General features: G+C 34.1%; 1 long non-coding RNA gene across 2 annotated transcripts in view; it reads left to right on the forward strand.

The window, feature by feature from the left end:
* The window catches only part of LOC149782570 (uncharacterized), a 194,474-nt gene that overhangs the window by 119,484 nt on the left and 53,891 nt on the right, over positions 1-21,099 (forward strand). The gene's annotated exons all lie outside the window — the stretch shown is intronic.

A 21,099-nucleotide genomic window follows, 5' to 3' on the forward strand; every position in this document is an offset into this window, starting at 1 on the left:
CCTTAGAACTATAAAATACCGTAATGAAAGCAGTGTTGAAGTATCTTAGAACCATAAAATACCGTAATGAAAGCAGTGTTGAAGTACCTTAGAACTATAAAATGCCGTAATGAAAGCAGTGTTGAAGTGTCTTAGAACTATAAAATACCGTAATGAAAGCAGTGTTGAAGTACCTTTGAACCATAAAATACCGCAATGAAAGCAGTGTTGAAGTAACTTAGAACCATAAAATACCGCAATGAAAGCAGTGTTGACGTACCTTAGAACTATAAAATGCCGTAATGAAAGCAGTGTTGAAGTATCTTAGAACTATAAAATACCGTAATGAAAGCAGTGTTGAAGTACCTTTGAACCATAAAATACCGCAATGAAAGCAGTGTTGAAGTACCTTTGAACCATAAAATACCGCAATGAAAGCAGTGTTGAAGTATCTTAGAACCATAAAATACCGCAATGTAAGCAGTGTTGAAGTACCTTAGAACTATAAAATGCCGTAATGAAAGCAGTGTTGAAGTGTCTTAGAACTATAAAATACCGTAATGAAAGCAGTGTTGAAGTACCTTTGAACCATAAAATACCGCAATGAAAGCAGTGTTGAAGTATCTTAGAACCATAAAATACCGCAATGAAAGCAGTGTTGACGTACCTCAGAACTATAAAATGCCGTAATGAAAGCAGTGTTGAAGTGTCTTAGAACTATAAAATACCGTAATGAAAGTAGTGTTGAAGTACCTTAGAACTATAAAATGCCGTAATGAAAGCAGTGTTGAAGAATCTTAGAACTATAAAATACCGTAATGAAAGCAGTGTTGAAGTACCTTTGAACCATAAAATACCGCAATGAAAGCAGTGTTGAAGTACCTTTGAACCATAAAATACCGCAATGAAAGCAGTGTTGAAGTATCTTAGAACTATAAAATACCGTAATGGAAGCAGTGTTGAAGTACCTTTGAACCATAAAATACCGCAATGAAAGCAGTGTTGAAGTACCTTTGAACCATAAAATACCGCAATGAAAGTAGTGTTGAAGTACCTTAGAACTATAAAATACCGTAATGAAAGCAGTGTTCAAGTGTCTTAGAACTATAAAATACCGCAATCAAAGTGGTGTTGTAATATCTTAGAACTATAAAATACCGTAATGAAAGCAGTGTTGAAGTACCTTAGAACCATAAAATACCGCAATTAAAGCAGTGTTGAAGTACCTTTGAACCATAAAATACCGTAATGAAAGCAGTGTTGAAGTGTCTTAGAACTATAAAATACCGCAATCAAAGTGGTGTTGTAATATCATAGAACTATAAAATACCGTAATGAAAGCAGTGTTGAAGTACCTTAGAACTATAAAATGCCGTAATGAAAGCAGTGTTGAAGTATCTTAGAACTATAAAATACCGTAATGAAAGCAGTGTTGAAGTACCTTAGAACTATAAAATACCGTAATGAAAGCAGTGTTGAAGTACCTTAGAACTATAAAATGCCGTAATGAAAGCAGTGTTGAAGTATCTTAGAACCATAAAATACCGTAATGAAAGCAGTGTTGAAGTGTCTTAGAACTATAAAATACCGTAATGAAAGCAGTGTTGAAGTACCTTTGAACCATAAAATACCGTAATGAAAGCAGTGTTGAAGTATCTTAGAACCATAAAATACCGCAATGAAAGCAGTGTTGAAGTACCTTAGAACTATAAAATGCCGTAATGAAAGCAGTGTTGAAGTGTCTTAGAACTATAAAATACCGTAATGAAAGCAGTGTTGAAGTACCTTATAACTATAAAATGCCGTAATGAAAGCAGTGTTGAAGTATCTTAGAACCATAAAATACCGCAATGAAAGCAGTGTTGAAGTATCTTAGAACTATAAAATGCCGTAATGAAACCAGTGTTGAAGTATCTTAGAACCATAAAATACCGCAATGAAAGCAGTGTTGAAGTACCTTAGAACTATATAATGCCGTAATGAAAGCAGTGTTGATGTGTCTTAGAACTATACAATACCGTAATGAAAGCAGTGTTGAAGTACCTTAGAACTATCAAATACCGTAATGGACGCAGTGTTGAAGTACCTTTGAACCATAAAATACCGCAATGAAAGCAGTGTTGAACTACCTTTGAACCATAAAATACCGCAATGAAAGCAGTGTTGAAGTACCTTAGACCTATAAAATACCGTTATGAAAGCAGTGTTGAAGTGTCTTAGAACTATAAAATACCGCAATCAAAGTGGTGTTGTAATATCTTAGAACTATAAAATACCGTAATGAAAGCAGTGTTGAAGTACCTTAGAACCATAAAACACCGCAATGAAAACAGTGTTGAAGTAACTTTGAACCATAAAATACCGTAATGAAAGCAGTGTTGAAGTGTCTTAGAACTATAAAATACCGCAATCAAAGTGGTGTTGTAATTTCGTAGAACTATAAAATACCGTAATGAAAGCAGTGTTGAAGTACCTTAGAACTATAAAATGCCGTAATGAAAGCAGTGTTGAAGTATCTTAGAACTATAAAATACCGTAATGAAAGCAGTGTTGAAGTACCTTAGAACTATAAAATGCCGTAATGAAAGCAGTGTTGAAGTATCTTAGAACCATAAAATACCGCAATGAAAGCAGTGTTGAAGTACCTTAGAACTATAAAATGCCGTAATGAAAGCAGTGTTCAAGTATCTTAGAACCATAAAATACCGCAATGAAAGCAGTGTTGAAGTACCTTAGAACTATAAAATACCGTAATGAAAGCAGTGTTGAAGTATCTGAGAACCATAAAATACCGCAATCAAAGTGGTGTTGTAATATCGTAGAACTATACAATACCGCAATGAAAGCAGTGTTGAAGTACCTGAGAACTATAAAATACCGTAATGAAAGCAGTGTTGAAGTATCTTAGAGCCATAAAATACCGCAATGAAAGCAGTGTTGAAGTACCTTAGAACTATAAAATGCCGTAATGAAAGCAGTGTTGAAGTGTCTTAGAACTATAAAATACCGTAATGAAAGCAGTGTTGAAGTACCTTTGAACCATAAAATACCGCAATGAAAGCAGTGTTGAAGTATCTTAGAACCATAAAATACCGCAATCAAAGCAGTGTTGACGTACCTTAGAACTATAAAATGCCGTAATGAAAGCAGTGTTGAAGTGTCTTAGAACTATAAAATACCGTAATGAAAGCAGTGTTGAAGTACATTAGAACCATAAAATACCGTAATGAAAGCAGTGTTGAAGTACCTTAGAACCATAAAATACCGTAATGAAAGCAGTGTTGAAGTACCTTAGAACTATAAAATACCGTAATGAAAGCAGTGTTGAAGTGTTTTAGAACTATAAAATACCGCAATCAAAGTGGTGTTGTAATATCGTAGAACTATAAAATACCGTAATGAAAGCAGTGTTGAAGTACCTTAGAACTATAAAATACCGTAATGAAAGCAGTGTTGAAGTACCTTAGAACCATAAAATACCGCAATCAAAGTGGTGTTGTAATATCTTAGAACTATAAAATACCGCAATGAAAGCAGTGTTGAAGTACCTTAGAACTATAAAATACCGTAATGAAAGCAGTGTTGAAGTATCTTAGAACCATAAAATACCGCAATCAAAGTGGTGTTGTAATATCGTAGAACTCTAAAATACCGCAATGAAAGCAGTGTTGAAGTACCTTAGAACTATAAAATACCGTAATGAAAGCAGTGTTGAAGTATCTTAGAACCATAAAATACCGTAATGAAAGCAGTGTTGAAGTACCTTAGAACTATAAAATGCCGTAATGAAAGCAGTGTTGAAGTGTCTTAGAACTATAAAATACCGTAATGAAAGCAGTGTTGAAGTACCTTTGAACCATAAAATACCGCAATGAAAGCAGTGTTGAAGTAACTTAGAACCATAAAATACCGCAATGAAAGCAGTGTTGACGTACCTTAGAACTATAAAATGCCGTAATGAAAGCAGTGTTGAAGTGTCTTAGAATTATAAAATACCGTAATGAAAGTAGTTTTGAAGTACCTTAGAACTATAAAATGCCGTAATGAAAGCAGTGTTGAAGTATCTTAGAACTATAAAATACCGTAATGAAAGCAGTGTTGAAGTACCTTTGAACCATAAAATACCGCAATGAAAGCAGTGTTGAAGTACCTTTGAACCATAAAATACCGCAATGAAAGCAGTGTTGAAGTATCTTAGAACTATAAAATACCGCAATGAAAGCAGTGTTGAAGTACCTTAGAACTATAAAATACCGCAATGAAGGCAGTGTTAAAGTATCTTTGAACTATAAAAAACCGTAATGGAAGCAGTGTTGAAGTACCTTTGAACCATAAAATACCGCAATGAAAGCAGTGTTGAAGTACCTTAGAACTATAAAATGCCGTAATGAAAGCAGTGTTGAAGTATCTGAGAACTATAAAATACCGTAATGAAAGCAGTGTTGAAGTACCTTTGAACCATAAAATACCGCAATGAAAGCAGTGTTGAAGTATCTTAGAACCATAAAATACCGCAATGAAAGCAGTGTTGAAGTACCTTAGAACTATAAAATGCCGTAATGAAAGCAGTGTTGAAGTATCTTAGAACTATAAAAGACCGTAATAGAAGCAGTGTTGAAGTACCTTTGAACTATAAAATACCGCAATGAAAGCAGTGTTGAAGTACCTTAGAACTATAAAATGCCGTAATGAAAGCAGTGTTGATGTATCTTAGAACTATAAAATACCGTAATGAAAGCAGTGTTGAAGTACCTTTGAACCATAAAATACCGCAATGAAAGCAGTGTTGAAGTATCTTAGAACTATAAAATACCGTAATGAAAGCAGTGTTGAAGTACCTTTGAACCATAAAATACCGTAATGAAAGCAGTGTTGAAGTGTCTTAGAACTATGAAATACCGTAATGAAAGCAGTGTTGAAGTACCTTTGAACCATAAAATACCGCAATGAAAGCAGTGTTGAAGTATCTTAGAACTATAAAATACCGTAATGAAAGCAGTGTTGAAGTACCTTAGAACTATAAAATACCGTAATGAAAGCAGTGTTGAAGTATCTTAGAACTATAAAATACCGTAAAGGAAGCAGTGTTGAAGTACCTTTGAACCATAAAATACCGCAATGAAAGCAGTGTTGAAGTACCGTTGAACCATAAAATACCGCAATGAAAGCAGTGTTGAAGTATCTTAGAACTATAAAATACCGTAATGAAAGCAGTGTTGAAGTACCTTAGAACAATAAAATACCGCAATGAAAGCAGTGTTGAAGTATCTTAGAACTATAAAATACCGTAATGGAAGCAGTGTTGAAGTACCTTTGAACCATAAAATACCGCAATGAAAGCAGTGTTGAAGTACCTTTGAACCATAAAATACCGCAATGAAAGCAGTGTTGAAGTACCTTAGAACTATAAAATACCGTAATCAAAGCAGTGTTCAAGTGTCTTAGAACTATAAAATACTGCAATCAAAGTGGTATTGTAATATCTGAGAACTATAAAATACCGTAATGAAAGCAGTGTTGAAGTACCTTAGAACCATAAAATACCGCAATGAAAGCAGTGTTGAAGTACCTTTGAACCATAAAATACCGTAATGAAAGCAGTGTTGAAGTGTCTTAGAACTATAAAATACCGCGATCAAAGTGGTGTTGTAATATCGTAGAACTATAAAATACCGTAATGAAAGCAGTGTTGAAGTACCTTAGAACTATAAAATGCCGTAATGAAAGCAGTGTTGAAGTATCTTAGAACTATAAAATACCGTAATGAAAGCAGTGTTGAAGTACCTTAGAACTATAAGATACCGTAATGAAAGCAGTGTTGAAGTACCTTAGAACTATAAAATGCCGTAATGAAGGCAGTGTTGAAGTATCTTAGAACCATAAAATACCGCAATGAAATCAGTGTTGAAGTACCTTAGAACTATAAAATACCGTAATGAAAGCAGTGTTGAAGTATCTTAGAACCATAAAATATCGCAATCAAAGTGGTGTTGTAATATCGTAGAACTATAAAATGCCGCAATGAAAGCAGTGTAAAAGTATCTTAGAACCATAAAATACCGCAATGAAAGCAGTGTTGAAGTGTCTTAGAACTATAAAATACCGTAATGAAAGCAGTGTTGAAGTACCTTTGAACCATAAAATACCGCAATGAAAGCAGTGTTGAAGTATCTTAGAACCATAAAATACCGCAATCAAAGCAGTGTTGACGTACCTTAGAACTATAAAATGCCGTAATGAAAGCAGTGTTGAAGTGTCTTAGAACTATAAAATACCGTAATGAAAGCAGTGTTGAAGTACCTTAGAACCATAAAATACCGTAATGAAAGCAGTGTTGAAGTACCTTAGAACCATAAAATACCGTAATGAAAGCAGTGTTGAAGTACCTTAGAACTATAAAATACCGTAATGAAAGCAGTGTTGAAGTGTTTTAGAACTATAAAATACCGCAATCAAAGTGGTGTTGTAATATCGTAGAACTATAAAATACCGTAATGAAAGCAGTGTTCAAGTACCTTAGAACTATAAAATACCGTAATGAAAGCAGTGTTGAAGTACCTTAGAACCATAAAATACCGCAATCAAAGTGGTGTTGTAATATCTTAGAACTATAAAATACCGCAATGAAAGCAGTGTTGAAGTACCTTAGAACTATAAAATACCGTAATGAAAGCAGTGTTGAAGTATCTTAGAACTATAAAATACCGTAATGGAAGCAGTGTTGAAGTTCCTTTGAACCATAAAACACCGCAATGAAAGCAGTGTTGAAGTACCTTAGAACTATAAAATACCGTAATGAAAGCAGTGTTGAAGTATCTTAGAACCATAAAATACCGCAATCAAAGTGGTGTTGTAATATCGTAGAACTCTAAAATACCGCAATGAAAGCAGTGTTGAAGTACCTTAGAACTATAAAATACCGTAATGAAAGCAGTGTTGAAGTATCTTAGAACCATAAAATACCGTAATGAAAGCAGTGTTGAAGTACCTTAGAACTATAAAATGCCGTAATGAAAGCAGTGTTGAAGTGTCTTAGAACTATAAAATACCGTAATGAAAGCAGTGTTGAAGTACCTTTGAACCATAAAATACCGCAATGAAAGCAGTGTTGAAGTAACTTAGAACCATAAAATACCGCAATGAAAGCAGTGTTGACGTACCTTAGAACTATAAAATGCCGTAATGAAAGCAGTGTTGAAGTATCTTAGAACTATAAAATACCGTAATGAAAGCAGTGTTGAAGTACCTTTGAACCATAAAATACCGCAATGAAAGCAGTGTTGAAGTACCTTTGAACCATAAAATACCGCAATGAAAGCAGTGTTGAAGTATCTTAGAACCATAAAATACCGCAATGTAAGCAGTGTTGAAGTACCTTAGAACTATAAAATGCCGTAATGAAAGCAGTGTTGAAGTGTCTTAGAACTATAAAATACCGTAATGAAAGCAGTGTTGAAGTACCTTTGAACCATAAAATACCGCAATGAAAGCAGTGTTGAAGTATCTTAGAACCATAAAATACCGCAATGAAAGCAGTGTTGACGTACCTCAGAACTATAAAATGCCGTAATGAAAGCAGTGTTGAAGTGTCTTAGAACTATAAAATACCGTAATGAAAGTAGTGTTGAAGTACCTTAGAACTATAAAATGCCGTAATGAAAGCAGTGTTGAAGAATCTTAGAACTATAAAATACCGTAATGAAAGCAGTGTTGAAGTACCTTTGAACCATAAAATACCGCAATGAAAGCAGTGTTGAAGTACCTTTGAACCATAAAATACCGCAATGAAAGCAGTGTTGAAGTATCTTAGAACTATAAAATACCGTAATGGAAGCAGTGTTGAAGTACCTTTGAACCATAAAATACCGCAATGAAAGCAGTGTTGAAGTACCTTTGAACCATAAAATACCGCAATGAAAGTAGTGTTGAAGTACCTTAGAACTATAAAATACCGTAATGAAAGCAGTGTTCAAGTGTCTTAGAACTATAAAATACCGCAATCAAAGTGGTGTTGTAATATCTTAGAACTATAAAATACCGTAATGAAAGCAGTGTTGAAGTACCTTAGAACCATAAAATACCGCAATTAAAGCAGTGTTGAAGTACCTTTGAACCATAAAATACCGTAATGAAAGCAGTGTTGAAGTGTCTTAGAACTATAAAATACCGCAATCAAAGTGGTGTTGTAATATCATAGAACTATAAAATACCGTAATGAAAGCAGTGTTGAAGTACCTTAGAACTATAAAATGCCGTAATGAAAGCAGTGTTGAAGTATCTTAGAACTATAAAATACCGTAATGAAAGCAGTGTTGAAGTACCTTAGAACTATAAAATACCGTAATGAAAGCAGTGTTGAAGTACCTTAGAACTATAAAATGCCGTAATGAAAGCAGTGTTGAAGTATCTTAGAACCATAAAATACCGTAATGAAAGCAGTGTTGAAGTGTCTTAGAACTATAAAATACCGTAATGAAAGCAGTGTTGAAGTACCTTTGAACCATAAAATACCGTAATGAAAGCAGTGTTGAAGTATCTTAGAACCATAAAATACCGCAATGAAAGCAGTGTTGAAGTACCTTAGAACTATAAAATGCCGTAATGAAAGCAGTGTTGAAGTGTCTTAGAACTATAAAATACCGTAATGAAAGCAGTGTTGAAGTACCTTATAACTATAAAATGCCGTAATGAAAGCAGTGTTGAAGTATCTTAGAACCATAAAATACCGCAATGAAAGCAGTGTTGAAGTATCTTAGAACTATAAAATGCCGTAATGAAACCAGTGTTGAAGTATCTTAGAACCATAAAATACCGCAATGAAAGCAGTGTTGAAGTACCTTAGAACTATATAATGCCGTAATGAAAGCAGTGTTGATGTGTCTTAGAACTATACAATACCGTAATGAAAGCAGTGTTGAAGTACCTTAGAACTATCAAATACCGTAATGGACGCAGTGTTGAAGTACCTTTGAACCATAAAATACCGCAATGAAAGCAGTGTTGAACTACCTTTGAACCATAAAATACCGCAATGAAAGCAGTGTTGAAGTACCTTAGACCTATAAAATACCGTTATGAAAGCAGTGTTGAAGTGTCTTAGAACTATAAAATACCGCAATCAAAGTGGTGTTGTAATATCTTAGAACTATAAAATACCGTAATGAAAGCAGTGTTGAAGTACCTTAGAACCATAAAACACCGCAATGAAAACAGTGTTGAAGTAACTTTGAACCATAAAATACCGTAATGAAAGCAGTGTTGAAGTGTCTTAGAACTATAAAATACCGCAATCAAAGTGGTGTTGTAATTTCGTAGAACTATAAAATACCGTAATGAAAGCAGTGTTGAAGTACCTTAGAACTATAAAATGCCGTAATGAAAGCAGTGTTGAAGTATCTTAGAACTATAAAATACCGTAATGAAAGCAGTGTTGAAGTACCTTAGAACTATAAAATGCCGTAATGAAAGCAGTGTTGAAGTATCTTAGAACCATAAAATACCGCAATGAAAGCAGTGTTGAAGTACCTTAGAACTATAAAATGCCGTAATGAAAGCAGTGTTCAAGTATCTTAGAACCATAAAATACCGCAATGAAAGCAGTGTTGAAGTACCTTAGAACTATAAAATACCGTAATGAAAGCAGTGTTGAAGTATCTGAGAACCATAAAATACCGCAATCAAAGTGGTGTTGTAATATCGTAGAACTATACAATACCGCAATGAAAGCAGTGTTGAAGTACCTGAGAACTATAAAATACCGTAATGAAAGCAGTGTTGAAGTATCTTAGAGCCATAAAATACCGCAATGAAAGCAGTGTTGAAGTACCTTAGAACTATAAAATGCCGTAATGAAAGCAGTGTTGAAGTGTCTTAGAACTATAAAATACCGTAATGAAAGCAGTGTTGAAGTACCTTTGAACCATAAAATACCGCAATGAAAGCAGTGTTGAAGTATCTTAGAACCATAAAATACCGCAATCAAAGCAGTGTTGACGTACCTTAGAACTATAAAATGCCGTAATGAAAGCAGTGTTGAAGTGTCTTAGAACTATAAAATACCGTAATGAAAGCAGTGTTGAAGTACATTAGAACCATAAAATACCGTAATGAAAGCAGTGTTGAAGTACCTTAGAACCATAAAATACCGTAATGAAAGCAGTGTTGAAGTACCTTAGAACTATAAAATACCGTAATGAAAGCAGTGTTGAAGTGTTTTAGAACTATAAAATACCGCAATCAAAGTGGTGTTGTAATATCGTAGAACTATAAAATACCGTAATGAAAGCAGTGTTGAAGTACCTTAGAACTATAAAATACCGTAATGAAAGCAGTGTTGAAGTACCTTAGAACCATAAAATACCGCAATCAAAGTGGTGTTGTAATATCTTAGAACTATAAAATACCGCAATGAAAGCAGTGTTGAAGTACCTTAGAACTATAAAATACCGTAATGAAAGCAGTGTTGAAGTATCTTAGAACCATAAAATACCGCAATCAAAGTGGTGTTGTAATATCGTAGAACTCTAAAATACCGCAATGAAAGCAGTGTTGAAGTACCTTAGAACTATAAAATACCGTAATGAAAGCAGTGTTGAAGTATCTTAGAACCATAAAATACCGTAATGAAAGCAGTGTTGAAGTACCTTAGAACTATAAAATGCCGTAATGAAAGCAGTGTTGAAGTGTCTTAGAACTATAAAATACCGTAATGAAAGCAGTGTTGAAGTACCTTTGAACCATAAAATACCGCAATGAAAGCAGTGTTGAAGTAACTTAGAACCATAAAATACCGCAATGAAAGCAGTGTTGACGTACCTTAGAACTATAAAATGCCGTAATGAAAGCAGTGTTGAAGTGTCTTAGAATTATAAAATACCGTAATGAAAGTAGTTTTGAAGTACCTTAGAACTATAAAATGCCGTAATGAAAGCAGTGTTGAAGTATCTTAGAACTATAAAATACCGTAATGAAAGCAGTGTTGAAGTACCTTTGAACCATAAAATACCGCAATGAAAGCAGTGTTGAAGTACCTTTGAACCATAAAATACCGCAATGAAAGCAGTGTTGAAGTATCTTAGAACTATAAAATACCGCAATGAAAGCAGTGTTGAAGTACCTTAGAACTATAAAATACCGCAATGAAGGCAGTGTTAAAGTATCTTTGAACTATAAAAAACCGTAATGGAAGCAGTGTTGAAGTACCTTTGAACCATAAAATACCGCAATGAAAGCAGTGTTGAAGTACCTTAGAACTATAAAATGCCGTAATGAAAGCAGTGTTGAAGTATCTGAGAACTATAAAATACCGTAATGAAAGCAGTGTTGAAGTACCTTTGAACCATAAAATACCGCAATGAAAGCAGTGTTGAAGTATCTTAGAACCATAAAATACCGCAATGAAAGCAGTGTTGAAGTACCTTAGAACTATAAAATGCCGTAATGAAAGCAGTGTTGAAGTATCTTAGAACTATAAAAGACCGTAATAGAAGCAGTGTTGAAGTACCTTTGAACTATAAAATACCGCAATGAAAGCAGTGTTGAAGTACCTTAGAACTATAAAATGCCGTAATGAAAGCAGTGTTGATGTATCTTAGAACTATAAAATACCGTAATGAAAGCAGTGTTGAAGTACCTTTGAACCATAAAATACCGCAATGAAAGCAGTGTTGAAGTATCTTAGAACTATAAAATACCGTAATGAAAGCAGTGTTGAAGTACCTTTGAACCATAAAATACCGTAATGAAAGCAGTGTTGAAGTGTCTTAGAACTATGAAATACCGTAATGAAAGCAGTGTTGAAGTACCTTTGAACCATAAAATACCGCAATGAAAGCAGTGTTGAAGTATCTTAGAACTATAAAATACCGTAATGAAAGCAGTGTTGAAGTACCTTAGAACTATAAAATACCGTAATGAAAGCAGTGTTGAAGTATCTTAGAACTATAAAATACCGTAAAGGAAGCAGTGTTGAAGTACCTTTGAACCATAAAATACCGCAATGAAAGCAGTGTTGAAGTACCGTTGAACCATAAAATACCGCAATGAAAGCAGTGTTGAAGTATCTTAGAACTATAAAATACCGTAATGAAAGCAGTGTTGAAGTACCTTAGAACAATAAAATACCGCAATGAAAGCAGTGTTGAAGTATCTTAGAACTATAAAATACCGTAATGGAAGCAGTGTTGAAGTACCTTTGAACCATAAAATACCGCAATGAAAGCAGTGTTGAAGTACCTTTGAACCATAAAATACCGCAATGAAAGCAGTGTTGAAGTACCTTAGAACTATAAAATACCGTAATCAAAGCAGTGTTCAAGTGTCTTAGAACTATAAAATACTGCAATCAAAGTGGTATTGTAATATCTGAGAACTATAAAATACCGTAATGAAAGCAGTGTTGAAGTACCTTAGAACCATAAAATACCGCAATGAAAGCAGTGTTGAAGTACCTTTGAACCATAAAATACCGTAATGAAAGCAGTGTTGAAGTGTCTTAGAACTATAAAATACCGCGATCAAAGTGGTGTTGTAATATCGTAGAACTATAAAATACCGTAATGAAAGCAGTGTTGAAGTACCTTAGAACTATAAAATGCCGTAATGAAAGCAGTGTTGAAGTATCTTAGAACTATAAAATACCGTAATGAAAGCAGTGTTGAAGTACCTTAGAACTATAAGATACCGTAATGAAAGCAGTGTTGAAGTACCTTAGAACTATAAAATGCCGTAATGAAGGCAGTGTTGAAGTATCTTAGAACCATAAAATACCGCAATGAAATCAGTGTTGAAGTACCTTAGAACTATAAAATACCGTAATGAAAGCAGTGTTGAAGTATCTTAGAACCATAAAATATCGCAATCAAAGTGGTGTTGTAATATCGTAGAACTATAAAATGCCGCAATGAAAGCAGTGTAAAAGTATCTTAGAACCATAAAATACCGCAATGAAAGCAGTGTTGAAGTACCTTAGAACTATAAAATACCGTAATGAAAGCAGTGTTGAAGTACCTTTGAACCATAAAATACCGCAATGAAAGCAGTGTTGAAGTATCTTAGAACCATAAAATGCCGCAATGAAAGCAGTGTTGACGTACCTTAGAACTATAAAATGCCGTAATGAAAGCAGTGTTGAAGTGTCTTAGAACTATAAAATACCGTAATGAAAGCAGTGTTGTAGTACCTTAGAACTATAAAATGCCGTAATGAAAGCAGTGTTGAAGTATCTTAGAACTTTAAAATACCGCAATCAAAGTGGTGTTATAATATCGTAGAACTATAAAATGCCGTAATGAAAGCAGTGTTGAAGTGTCTCAGAACTATAAAATACCGTAATGAAAGCAGTGTTGAAGTACCTTTGAACCATAAAATACCCCAATGAAAGCAGTGTTGAAGTATCTTAGAACCATAAAATACCGCAATGAAAGCAGTGTTGAAGTACCTTAGAACTATAAAATGCCTAATGAAAGCAGTGTTGAAGTGTCTTAGAACTATAAAATACCGTAATGAAAGCAGTGTTGAAGTACCTTAGAACTATAAAATGCCGTAATGAAGGCAGTGTTGAAGTATCTTAGAACCATAAAATACCGCAATGAAAGCAGTGTTGAAGTATCTTAGAACTATAAAATGCCGTAATGAAAGCAGTGTGGAAATATCTTAGAGCCATTAAATACCGCAATGAAAGCAGTGTTGAAGTACCTTAGAACTATAAAATGCCGTAATGAAAGCAGTGTTGAAGTGTCTTAGAACTATACAATACCGTAATGAAAGCAGTGTTGAAGTACCTTAGAACTATAAAATACCGCAATGAAAGCAGTGTTGAAGTATCTTAGAACTATAAAATACCGTAATGTAAGCAGTGTTGAAGTACCTTTGAACCATAAAATACCGCAATGAAAGCAGTGTTGAAGTACCTTTGAACCATAAAATACCGCAATGAAAGCAGTGTTGAAGTACCTTAGAACTATAAAATACCGTAATGAAAGCAGTGTTCAAGTGTCTTAGAACTATAAAATACCGCAATCAAAGTGGTGTTGTAATATCTTAGAAGTATAAAATACCGTAATGAAAGCAGTGTTGAAGTACCTTAGAACCATAAAATATCGCAATGAAAGCAGTGTTGAAGTACCTTTGAACCATAAAATACCGTAATGAAAGCAGTGTTGAAGTGTCTTAGAACTATAAAATACCGCAATCAAAGTGGTGTTGTAATATCTTAGAAGTATAAAATACCGTAATGAAAGCAGTGTTGAAGTACCTTAGAACCATAAAATATCGCAATGAAAGCAGTGTTGAAGTACCTTTGAACCATAAAATACCGTAATGAAAGCAGTGTTGAAGTACCTTAGAACTATAAAATGCCGTAATGAAAGCAGTGTTGAAGTACCTTAGAACTATAAAATGCCGTAATGAAAGCAGTGTTGAAGTATCTTAGAACCATAAAATACCGCAATGAAAGCAGTGTTGAAGTACCTTTGAACTATAAAATGCCGTAATGAAAGCAGTGTTGAAGTATCTTAGAACCATAAAATCCCGCAATGAAAGCAGTGTTAAAGTACCTTAGAAATATAAAATACCGTAATGAAAGCAGTGTTGAAGTATCTTAGATCCATAAAATACCGCAATCAAAGTTGTGTTGTAATATCGTAGAACTATAAAATACCGCAATGAAAGCAGTGTTGAAGTACCTTAGAACTATAAAATACCGTAATGAAAGCAGTGTTGAAGTATCTTAGAGCCATAAAATACCGCAATGAAAGCAGTGTTGAAGTACCTTAGAACTATAAAATGCCGTAATGAAAGCAGTGTTGAAGTGTCTTAGAACTATAAAATACCGTAATGAAAGCAGTGTTGAAGTACCTTTGAACCATAAAATACCGCAATGAAAGCAGAATTGAAGTACCTTAGAACTATAAAATGCCGTAATGAAAGCAGTGTTGAAGTATCTTAGAACTATAAAATACCGTAATGGAGGCAGTGTTGAAGTACATTTGAACCATAAAATACCGCAATGAAAGCAGTGTTGAAGTACCTTAGAACTTTAAAATGTCGTAATGAAAGCAGTGTTGAAGTATCTTAGAACTATAAAATACCATAATGAAAGCAGTGTTGAAGTACCTTTGAACCATAAAATACCGCAATGAAAGCAGTGTTGAAGTATCTTAGAACTATAAAATACCGTAATGAAAGCAGTGTTGAAGTACCTTTGAACCATAAAATACCGTAATGAAAGCAGTGTTGAAGTGTCTTAGAACTATAAAATACCGTAATGAAAGCAGTGTTGAAGTACCTTTGAACCATAAAATACCGCAATGAAAGCAGTGTTGAAGTATCTTAGAACTATAAAATACCGTAATGAAAGCAGTGTTGAAGTACCTTAGAACTATAAAATACCGCAATGAAAGCAGTGTTGAAGTATCTTAGAACTATAAAATACCGTAATGGAAGCAGTGTTGAAGTACCATTGAACCATAAATTACCGCAATGAAAGCAGTGTTGAAGTATCTTAGAACTATAAAATACCGTAATGAAAGCAGAGCTGAAGTACCTTAGAACCATAAAAAACCGCAATGAAAGCAGTGTTGAAGTATCTTAGAACTATAAAATACCGTAATGGAAGCAGTGTTGAAGTACCTTTGAACCATAAAATACCGCAATGAAAGCAGTGTTGAAGTACCTTTGAACCATAAAATACCGCAATGAAAGCAGTGTTGAAGTACCTTAGAACTATAAAATACCGTAATGAAAGCAGTGTTCAAGTGTCTTAGAACTATAAAATACCGCAATCAAAGTGGTGTTGTAATATCTTAGAACTATAAAATACCGTAATGAAAGCAGTGTTGAAGTACCTTAGAACCATAAAATACCGCAATGAAAGCAGTGTTGAAGTACCTTTGAACCATAAAATACCGTAATGAAAGCAGTGTTGAAGTGTCTTAGAACTATAAAATACCGCAATCAAAGTGGTGTTGTAATATCATAGAACTATAAAATACCGTAATGAAAGCAGTGTTGAAGTACCTTAGAACTATAAAATGCCGTAATGAAAGCAGTGTTGAAGTATCTTAGAACTATAAAATACCGTAATGAAAGCAGTGTTGAAGTACCTTAGAACTATAAAATACCGTAATGAAAGCAGTGTTGAAGTACCTTAGAACTATAAAATGCCGTAATGAAAGCAATGTTGAAGTATCTTAGAACCATAAAATACCGTAATGAAAGCAGTGTTGAAGTGTCTTAGAACTATAAAATACCGTAATGAAAGCAGTGTTGAAGTACCTTTGAACCATAAAATACCGCAATGAAAGCAGTGTTGAAGTATCTTAGAACCATAAAATACCGCAATGAAAGCAGTGTTGAAGTACCTTAGAACTATAAAATGCCGTAATGAAAGCAGTGTTGAAGTGTCTTAGAACTATAAAATACCGTAATGAAAGCAGTGTTGAAGTACCTTAGAACTATAAAATGCCGTAATGAAAGCAGTGTTGAAGTATCTTAGAACCATAAAATACCGCAATGAAAGCAGTGTTGAAGTATCTTAGAACCATAAAATGCCGTAATGAAAGCAGTGTTGAAGTATCTTAGAACCATAAAATACCGCAATGAAAGGAGTGTTGAAGTACCTTAGAACTATAAAATGCCGTGATGAAAGCAGTGTTGAAGTGTCTTAGAACTATACAATACCGTAATGAAAGCAGTGTTGAAGTACCTTAGAACTATAAAATACCGTAATGGAAGCAGTGTTGAAGTACCTTTGAACCATAAAATACCGCAATGAAAGCAGTGTTGAACTACCTTTGAACCATAAAATACCGCAATGAAAGCAGTGTTGAAGTACCTTAGACCTATAAAATACCGTAATGAAAGCAGTGTTGAAGTGTCTTAGAACTATAAAATACCGCAATCAAAGTGGTGTTGTAATATCTTAGAACTATAAAATACCGTAATGAAAGCAGTGTTGAAGTACCTTAGAACCATAAAACACCGCAATAAAAACAGTGTTGAAGTACCTTTGAACCATAAAATACCGTAATGAAAGCAGTGTTGAAGTGTCTTAGAACTATAAAATACCGCAATCAAAGTGGTGTTGTAATTTCGTAGAACTATAAAATACCGTAATGAAAGCAGTGTTGAAGTACCTTAGAACTATAAAATGCCGTAATGAATGCAGTGTTGAAGTATCTTAGAACTATAAAATACCGTAATGAAAGCAGTGTTGAAGTACCTTAGAACTATAAAATGCCGTAATGAAAGCAGTGTTGAAGTATCTTAGAACCATAAAATACCGCAATGAAAGCAGTGTTGAAGTACCTTAGAACTATAAAATGCCGTAATGAAAGCAGTGTTGAAGTATCTTAGAACCATAAAATACCGCAATGAAAGCAGTGTTGAAGTACCTTAGAACTATAAAATACCGTAATGAAAGCAGTGTTGAAGTATCTTAGAGCCATAAAATACCGCAATGAAAGCAGTGTTGAAGTACCTTAGAACTATAAAATGCCGTAATGAAAGCAGTGTTGAAGTGTCTTAGAACTATAAAATACCGTAATGAAAGCAGTGTTGAAGTACCTTTGAACCATAAAAGACCGCAATGAAAGCAGTGTTGAAGTACCTTTGAACCATAAAATACCGCAATGAAAGCAGTGTTGAAGTATCTTAGAACTATAAAATACCGTAATGAAAGCAGTGTTGAAGTGCCTTAGAACTATAAAATACCGTAATGAAAGCAGTGTTGAAGTATCTTAGAACTATAAAATACCGTAATGGAAGCAGTGTTGAAGTACCATTGAACCATAAAATACCGCAATGAAAGCAGTGTTGAAGTACCTTTGAACCATAAAATACCGCAATGAAAGCAGTGTTGAAGTATCTTAGAACTATAAAATACCGTAATGAAAGCAGTGTTGAAGTACCTTAGAACCATAAAAAACCGCAATGAAAGCAGTGTTGAAGTATCTTAGAACTATAAAATACCGTAATGGAAGCAGTGTTGAAGTACCTTTGAACCATAAAATACCGCAATGAAAGCAGTGTTGAAGTACCTTTGAACCATAAAATACCGCAATGAAAGCAGTGTTGAAGTACCTTAGAACTATAAAATACCGTAATGAAAGCAGTGTTCAAGTGTCTTAGAACTATAAAATACCGCAATCAAAGTGGTGTTGTAATATCTTAGAACTATAAAATACCGTAATGAAAGCAGTGTTGAAGTACCTTAGAACCATAAAATACCGCAATGAAAGCAGTGTTGAAGTACCTTTGAACCATAAAATACCGTAATGAAAGCAGTGTTGAAGTGTCTTAGAACTATAAAATACCGCAATCAAAGTGGTGTTGTAATATCATAGAACTATAAAATACCGTAATGAAAGCAGTGTTGAAGTACCTTAGAACTATAAAATGCCGTAATGAAAGCAGTGTTGAAGTATCTTAGAACTATAAGATACCGTAATGAAAGCAGTGTTGAAGTACCTTAGAACTATAAAATACCGTAATGAAAGCAGTGTTGAAGTACCTTAGAACTATAAAATGCCGTAATGAAAGCAGTGTTGAAGTATCTTAGAACCATAAAATACCGTAATGAAAGCAGTGTTGAAGTGTCTTAGAACTATAAAATACCGTAATGAAAGCAGTGTTGAAGTACCTTTGAACCATAAAATACCGCAATGAAAGCAGTGTTGAAGTATCTTAGAACCATAAAATACCGCAATGAAAGCAGTGTTGAAGTACCTTAGAACTATAAAATGCCGTAATGAAAGCAGTGTTGAAGTGTCTTAGAACTATAAAATACCGTAATGAAAGCAGTGTTGAAGTACCTTAGAACTATAAAATGCCGTAATGAAAGCAGTGTTGAAGTATCTTAGAACCATAAAATACCGCAATGAAAGCAGTGTTGAAGTATCTTAGAACCATAAAATTCCGTAATGAAAGCAGTGTTGAAGTATCTTAGAACCATAAAATACCGCAATGAAAGGAGTGTTGAAGTACCTTAGAACTATAAAATGCCGTGATGAAAGCAGTGTTGAAGTGTCTTAGAACTATACAATACCGTAATGAAAGCAGTGTTGAAGTACCTTAGAACTATAAAATACCGTAATGGAAGCAGTGTTGAAGTACCTTTGAACCATAAAATACCGCAATGAAAGCAGTGTTGAACTACCTTTGAACCATAAAATACCGCAATGAAAGCAGTGTTGAAGTACCTTAGACCTATAAAATACCGTAATGAAAGCAGTGTTGAAGTGTCTTAGAACTATAAAATACCGCAATCAAAGTGGTGTTGTAATATCTTAGAACTATAAAATACCGTAATGAAAGCAGTGTTGAAGTACCTTAGAACCATAAAACACCGCAATAAAAACAGTGTTGAAGTACCTTTGAACCATAAAATACCGTAATGAAAGCAGTGTTGAAGTATCTTAGAACTATAAAATACCGCAATCAAAGTTGTGTTGTAATATCGTAGAACTATAAAATACCGCAATGAAAGCAGTGTTGAAGTACCTTAGAACTATAAAATACCGTAATGAAAGCAGTGTTGAAGTATCTTAGAGCCATAAAATACCGCAATGAAAGCAGTGTTGAAGTACCTTAGAACTATAAAATGCCGTAATGAAAGCAGTGTTGAAGTGTCTTAGAACTATAAAATACCGTAATGAAAGCAGTGTTGAAGTACCTTTGAACCATAAAATACCGCAATGAAAGCAGTGTTGAAGTACCTTAGAACTATAAAATGCCGTAATGAAAGCAGTGTTGAAGTATCTTAGAACTATAAAATACCGTAATGGAGGCAGTGTTGAAGTACATTTGAACCATAAAATACCGCAATGAAAGCAGTGTTGAAGTACCTTAGAACTTTAAAATGTCGTAATGAAAGCAGTGTTGAAGTATCTTAGAACTATAAAATACCATAATGAAAGCAGTGTTGAAGTACCTTTGAACCATAAAATACCGCAATGAAAGCAGTGTTGAAGTATCTTAGAACTATAAAATACCGTAATGAAAGCAGTGTTGAAGTACCTTTGAACCATAAAATACCGTAATGAAAGCAGTGTTGAAGTGTCTTAGAACTATAAAATACCGTAATGAAAGCAGTGTTGAAGTACCTTTGAACCATAAAATACCGCAATGAAAGCAGTGTTGAAGTATCTGAGAACTATAAAATACCGTAATGAAAGCAGTGTTGAAGTACCTTAGAACTATAAAATACCGCAATGAAAGCAGTGTTGATGTACCTTAGAACCATAAAATACCGCAATGAAAGCAGTGTTGAAGTACCTTTGAACCATAAAATACCGTAATGAAAGCAGTGTTGAAGTACCTTAGAACCATAAAATACCCTAATGAAAGCAGTGTTGAAGTACCTTAGAACTATAAAATACCGTAATGAAAGCAGTGTTGAAGTGTCTTAGAACTATAAAATACCGCAATCAAAGTGGTGTTGTAATATCGTAGAACTATAAAATACCGTAATGAAAGCAGTGTTGAAGTACCTTAGAACTATAAAATACCGTAATGAAAGCAGTGTTGAAGTACCTTAGAACCATAAAATACCGCAATCAAAGTGGTGTTGTAATATCTTAGAACTATAAAATACCGCAATGAAAGCAGTGTTGAAGTACCTTAGAACTATAAAATACCGTAATGAAAGCAGTGTTGAAGTATCTTAGAACTATAAAATACCGTAATGGAAGCAGTGTTGAAGTACCTTTGAACCATAAAACACCGCAATGAAAGCAGTGTTGAAGTACCTTAGAACTATAAAATACCGTAATGAAAGCAGTGTTGACGTATCTTAGAACCATAAAATACCGCAATCAAAGTGGTGTTGTAATATCGTAGAACTCTAAAATACCGCAATGAAAGCAGTGTTGAAGTACCTTAGAACTATAAAATACCGTAATGAAAGCAGTGTTGAAGTATCTTAGAACCATAAAATACCGCAATGTAAGCAGTGTTGAAGTACCTTAGAACTATAAAATGCCGTAATGAAAGCAGTGTTGAAGTGTCTTAGAACTATAAAATACCGTAATGAAAGCAGTGTTGAAGTACCTTTGAACCATAAAATACCGCAATGAAAGCAGTGTTGAAGTATCTTAGAACCATAAAATACCGCAATGAAAG

The sequence above is a fragment of the Sinohyriopsis cumingii genome, chromosome 15, assembly GCF_028554795.1.
Source record: "Sinohyriopsis cumingii isolate HCF-2022 chromosome 15, ASM2855479v2, whole genome shotgun sequence".
NCBI classification, from domain to species: Eukaryota; Metazoa; Mollusca; class Bivalvia; order Unionida; family Unionidae; genus Sinohyriopsis; species Sinohyriopsis cumingii.